Source organism: Leucopleurus acutus (assembly GCF_964270905.1).
Source record: "Leucopleurus acutus genome assembly, chromosome: 6".
NCBI lineage: Eukaryota > Metazoa > Chordata > Mammalia > Artiodactyla > Delphinidae > Leucopleurus > Leucopleurus acutus.
Genome location: NC_139149.1, coordinates 47756299 through 47763329, shown reverse-complemented (window position 1 = coordinate 47763329; position 7031 = coordinate 47756299).

Genomic DNA, 7031 nt, shown 5'->3' with positions numbered 1-7031 from the left:
TTCATTGCTTCTGTTGTATAAAAATCCAACTTATCTTTTAATTAGATGCCAGCAGAGTTTGCTTTTAAAGGTTTTTCTTCTTTCACCTTTTCTAATCCGGTTAATTTTGAATAGCTTTTTAGAATAATTTACTGTTTGGTCTTTTTACCGATTAGGGTGTTTGCATCACACTCAGTCCTTTTCCCTATCCGATTTTTATAAACGTACTGATAGGATTCAGTGAGTGGGCATCAGCCACAATCAGAGAGGTCCCTAAAATGGCAGTTGAAATAAACCATCCATGGACCTCCTCAAGGATATTCCTCAAACGTCATCATTGGTCACCATTTCCCCCAGCTTTTTAAAGAATAACAAGCTTCTTTAGTGTTGCGGCTTCATAAACTGCCTCTTTAAGGTGAAAAGAAGTCTGAAATCCTACTTTGCAAGATTCTTTTTTTAATGTATAATATGTCCATCTCACCTGCCTTCCTACAGTGGCCTAATGAGGAATATGTTTTGTTTTGTTTTGTTTGCGCTACGCGGACCTCTCACTGCTGTGGCCTCTCCCGTTGTGGAGCACGGGCTCCGGACGCGCAGGCTCAGCGGCCATGGCTCACGGGCCCAGCCGCTCCGCGGCATGTGGGATCTTCCCGGACCGGGGCATGAACCCGTGTCCCCTGCATCAGCAGGCAGACTCTCAACCACTGTGCCACCAGGGAAGCCCCAGGAATATGTTTTTCTTTTAATCTGTTAGGACAGACTCTTTTGCTACTGAAGCTGACCCCAGTAGTCTACCTGTGCAGCCAGAGAGGGCTGCAGGACCACAGGGATATTGCAGGTTTTCTTTTGTTCCCGCAAACCAAGTCACGGTGAATTCCAGAATAGAAGCTGCCAGCTAATCACACTTTCACTGGACTGAAGGAATGCTGACAACACAAGCGTGTAGACGGTCTCACCCTAGAGCACTTCCTGCGTAGTTCTGGCCTTTGCTGTTCTGCCACAGAGCACCTTTTGCACGATTATCATTTCATGGGTTATGAGAGTTGACTAGCGCTCACTGTGACTCTTTTGATGGGCATGCACTAGACCACGTGTCTCTGACACACCTGGAGAAACCTGCCGGTGATGGTGGGGTTGCCACGTGGGAGCCTCTATTACTCTTGGAGTCATCCTTGAGCCCCCGCTTTCTCTCCTTCCCTACAAGCAATCCATTTGTAAATCCTGTCTGCCCTGGGAGTATATCCAGAAACCAATCACTTCTCACAACCTTCCTCGTCCAAGCCTTCGTCTTTGGCCTCAAGAGTTGAAATGGCCTCTGATAGGTCTCCCTGCTTTATCCTTGCTGCTTCTAGAGTCTCCTCAGAGGGATCCTTTCAGAACATAAGCTATATCATCAGCCACTGAAACCCCATAAAAACTTCCCTTCACGCTCAATACAAACCCAGAGTCCTGACCGTGGCCCATGGGGCTCTGGTGACAGCTCTTCACTGTCCCTGTGCCTCTCTGGCTGGTCCCCTGTTACCTCCTTGTGATCACCCGTCACTCCTCTCCAGTCTCACCGGCCACCTTGCCCTGCTTGTCCCCAGACACTCCTGCCAGGGGGGCCTTGTACTCATGTCACCTTATCAGAGGCTTCCCTGGCCACCACACCCTGCTCACTCTCTGACCTCTTACCATTCTTTGTTTTGTTCAGCACGGATCACCATCTGACATCTTTATTTGTTTGGGTGTCTATTGTCTGTCTCTCCTACAGGAACACAAGCTCCACGAGGCAGAGACCTTGGTAGTTTTAATCAACAGTGTGTTCCCAGAACAGTGCCTGGCAAGTAGTAGGATCTCAGTAGATACTTCCTGAATGAGTGAGTGAGTGAATGAATGAATGAAGAATCAGAGCTTATTTTTGCTAATAATGTCCACCCCATGGCAACCCCAGACGTAAGAGATGGTGCTCATCAGAAAAAAAGGAAAAACTTTGCTTAAAACGAAGGAATCCTAACGTCGGGTTAGACCGCTAGAGTTATCTTTTGAAAGGAAAAGAGAAAAGAGTGCTCAGCAGTTTTGCAAGCTGTGAATGAGTGAATTACTCTGCAATCAACGTTTCTGTCTGTTCACATGGACTTCCTGGCATGACATACCACCATTTGCTTCATAGATGGGGAAACGGGCAACGAAGAGAGAGTCGTTCTGAGAGTCAAAGCAGATTAAACTCATATTCTCTGATATTTTATGGAAAATCTCATCTGTGGATTTATTCCACAGCTCAAAGACAGAAGGAGCTCAGTTCTTTTAGGATTTCAAAATAAGTTCCCTAACAATTTCATTGAGTACTTTTCCCAAGCAGGTCTGACGTACAAGATTGGCATCAGACTTGCCGAGGGAGAACCGTCCTCCTTTTCCTAGTAGGTGATTGACTGCTGCGCTCCAGAGTGAGGTGCAGGGTGGCTGCCACCGGAGGCCCAGGAGTTAATCAATCCGGAGTCATCGCTGGCCCACAGGAAATGCCGGCCACCGCCCTCTCCTGGACACAAGGCCAGGCCCAGCGCTGTCACCGTCCCCTGAAGGGCAACAGGTTTTGTTTCCTTTGCTTTTAAGTGATTTTACGGATGTAAATCAAAGGAGGAATAAGAAAAATGTTGTACAATCCAGGACCACATTTCTGTCTCGTTTTTGGTGGTGAATGACCCACAGGATGAACAACAAGTAAAGCAAAAAGGAGACAGCTGGATACAGAGCTGGAACGAGGGGTCTAGAGATGGAGAGACAGACTTACCTAAATGTTCCTTGGGGAATTTAATTTCTTGCTGACAGCTGCTTTAGGATTCTCCAAACATCTCTTATGTACCAGGAGGCAGTTTGCACGGTGATGTGGAGCTCGGACTTGGGGGAGAAATCCGTCTCCAGGGCTCTGCTGCCTGAGCAGCGTTGCAACGGTGGGCAAGTTCCATAGCTTCTCCTGCCTCAGTTTCCTCATCTGGTAAATGGAGGTCAAACAGTTCCTACTTCTGAGGGGTATTGTGAGAATGAAATAGGTCAACACTGGGAAAATATTGAACAACGCCTGACACAAAGGAAGTGCCCAATAAAGCTATCTACGATAAACACAAATCCTGAGTGAAGTCAGATGGGGATTTACCATAAACAGATGGAGCCTCAGTCCCAGCCCCTAGCTTGCCCAGGTGCCTGGGAGCTGCAGGTGGCTCCAGGTGGGGATGGGAAGCCAGATTGCCACTAGGAAGCATTTCTGGGTAAGCATTTCTGGTTAATTTACCTAATGTGATATCAAGAAGAAAGGGCCTGGAATCTCTAAGGCGTCAGTAATTTGTTGTCATGGTTTTGTTTTATTTTTCCCCCTCTCTCTTTCTCACTTTAAATAAATATACACTTTTATATGCAATTTATTTCCCATTTGCATTCCTTTTCTTAAACAGGGTCCCCCAAGTTATACAATCTTCAGGCCCTACCCAATCTGGATTCATTCCAGAATGGTATAATTAAATCTTCACCATAATCCTGAAAAGTGGATATTATCACTATTTCACAGACTAGAAACTAAAGTGCCGAGAGATACGTGCTATCCCCAAGGACATACAGTAGGAGCAGACTCAGATACTGTACACCAATATTCATGCAGCATTATTCACAATAGTCAAAAGGTGAAAACACCCCAAATGTCCAGCGACAAATGAATGATAAATAAAGTGTGGTATATCCACACAATGGAATATTGTTCAGCCTTAAAAAGGAATGGAATTCTGCTATAAGCTACAATGTAGATAAACTTTGAAAACATTATGCTAAGGGAAATAAGACAAACAAAAAAGGCTTCATTGTATGATTCCACTTATATGAAGTACCTAGAACACTCAAATTCATAGAGACAGAAAGTAGAATGAATGGTCGTTTCCGGGGGATAGGGGGTGGGGGAAATGGGAACTTATTGCTTAATGGATACAGAGCTTTGGTTTGGAATGATGAAAAATTTCCGGAGATGGACAGTGAAGGTTGCACAACAATGTAAATGTACTTGATGCCAATGAACGATACACTTGAAAACAGGTATAATGATAAATTTTATGTTATGTATATTTTATCAAATTAAAAAAAGTAAACTCCAGACTAGAATGTAAGTCCCAGGCCACAAAAAATTTCTCTAGCACTTAGCGTGTTGTGGGCATTACACACTAAGGTGACAGGAAACTGTTACACATCCTTCTTTATTTTCATTATTATTTTTTTTTTTGCGGTACGCGGGCCTCTCACTGTCGTGGCCTCTCCCGTTGCGGAGCACAGGCTCCAGACACGCAGGCTCAGCGGCCTTGGCTCACGGGCCCAGCCGCTCCGCGGCATGTGGGATCTTCCCGGACTGGGGTATGAACCCATGTCCCCTGCATCGGCAGGCGGACTCTCAACCACTGGGCCACCAGGGAAGCCCCGCACATCCTTCTTTAAAAGAATTTTTCTGAAGATCTTGAAATGTGAAATGAAGGTGTCCACTTCCAGATTCTGTGCCCCCAAGTTACACACATCTGAGGTCAGCCATAGCATCCTGTGGACAGCCCGCCGTGCAGTGTATCACAAACGCAGTTACAGCAGTGCCAGACACAAAGGGATCGCATTCATTTCTACGTTTCTTTTCAGCTACTCACTATGAAATGCTTCATAGAAAGACAACTGGAGGGAGACTTGTCACTGGTACTTGAAAGAAAGCTGGTAACATAGCAAGGCCATCCCAAGAGCTGGCAGTCATCACTAAGGTCACTACACTTCAAATTGGCTCCCAGCCAGGTTTACTCAGTGTTTGCTCTCCCAGGAGTGTTTTCAGGTGCCCTGGGGCTGGCCCAGCTGACCCTAGATGGTTATTCTCTGATGTGAATGATGGGCTGGGTCCGGGAGAGACCCAAGCCAAATACAGTGAGTCAGATGGGTTCCTGAGGTCAGGGTTCCACTGAAGACAATCTCAGAAGCAGAAGGCAGCTGAAGAGAGGAGTGCAGGCGACGTGGCTTTCCTGGGCTGTGTGGTGCTCTGCTATTCCACCCACGCCTCAGCTCAGACATCTTGGCCCCCAGATGGAGTCAGAATCCCCAGCTGGGGCTCTGAGCATTTGGGATGGTAGGATTCTATCCTATGGGCCCAAGCAGCCTGTCTGAAAATCTAAATGGTGTGACTTAGGATCTCTCGATTTTAAGAAATACAGAGACACCCTCAACAACCCATAAGCAATGGGAATTTGTTCTAAGAATACACATTGTTCCAAGAGACGAGATCCTGGGGAAACCCAGGAAGGGCTGGGCCTCAGAAAGATCCAATCTGGAAGGGCATTTGGAATCATGGCAGCTGTCGGCCTGGGCCGTGTTCCTTCCCCTCGGCAAAGTAAGTCTGTGGGTCTAACTCTAGTGTTTTCCATTCATGTGACTCAGGGGCCCTTCTCGGCTGCTTTGACTAGTGATACGCTCAACCCACCCCCTTGTCTACTCATTATAGATTTCCTCTGCCTCGGGCTTCTGTCTCCTCGCAGCTGCCGATTCTTCCTAGTATGGACTCACTCCAGAAGTCTCACTTTTCCTTCCACCTGAGGTCCTCTCTCTGCCAGCTTCAGCTCCCATTATTGAAGCCCAGTTTTAGTCTGTATTTCCCAGTTTAAATTCCGTATATATACAGAAACAGAGGTAATTAATCTGGTTGGCTTGGCTAAGGGGACAGCGTTTTCCTTCGGGCGGGTTTATGCAGCGCTGGTCAGTTTATGGAACAAGTAGGGCTCCCTGCACCCCCAGGGGCATGGATGGGTACTTTCCAGGAGAGGGCACCAACACCACAGGAAGTATTCAGGAAGCCAGAATACTTCCCCTGCGCCGAATAACCCGCCATGGATTCTCCACGGTGGTGCCAAGATAAAAACAGAGTGGATGGAGGTTTTCTTGTAGCGTTGTTCGACTGTATGTTCTCTTCAGTTCTGCCCCTGTCCTCCACCCTGCATTTTGAGTCTTTACTCAGCTTCCTCACAACGCAAGCAGGGGACGTCTTTCCTCTCTCCTATCTGCGCTCACTGCGTGTCTTCTAAAACCATTTATTCATTTACACATCTGTTCACTCAATATTCATGGAGTCGCTGCTTTGGCACAGGTAAAATACTAGACAGCCAAGACAAAAAAATGTATCCATTTAGGTGATGAATATTAATTGACCACTTACAAAGTCTGGCATTATGCGACTTGCTGGGAATAGAAAGATAACTGAGACACTGTCCCTGCTTGAGACATAGTAAAGAATTCAATAAATACTTGTTGAATAAATCAGTGCCTTAAAGAACTTCACAGTCTACTGGGGGAGAGAGGCAAGGATCTTGGCAACTACAAGCAAATTGGAAAGGGCCATCCTGGGGAAAGTCCACAGGAAGGGAGGCCTGGCGAGACCAAAAAGGTCTCCCTAAGGGCGTTGATGTCTGTACTGAGACCTGGACGAGAGCTGAGTCAGCCAAGTGAGACGAATGAGGAAGAAGCACACGCCTCCAGACAGCACAAATGGTGTGTGCTCAGCCTCGGAGGTAGGGGAGGGAGTGCGCATCACAGGGGCCGTGACTGAGGACAGATAGGAAACAAAGCAGCACAACTAGGATTCTAGGGCTGGGGTGGAAGTCTGTACGTAGGCTAGTAAAACAACACACCCTTCCTACCCCTCTTTCCTCTTTTTTTTTTTTTTTTTTTTTTTTGCGGTACGCGGGCCTCTCACTGCTGTGGCCTCTTCCGCTGCGGAGCACAGGCTCCGGACGCGCAGGCCCAGCGGCCACGGCTCACGGGCCTAGCCGCTCCGCGGCATGTGGGATCCTCCCGGACCGGGGCACGAACCCGTGTTCCCTGCATCAGCAGGCGGACTGTCAACCACTGCGCCACCAGGGAAGCCCCCCTCTTTCCTCTTGAACCCAGGTTTATCATTTTTCATAGCCCGTAGGACAGCCTGATTTTAAGAATCTGTCTGTTCCCCAGCCTAGAATATATACTTCACAGGCCAAGAGCTTGGCTTTGTTCACTGACATATCCTCTGCTTCTAGAACAAT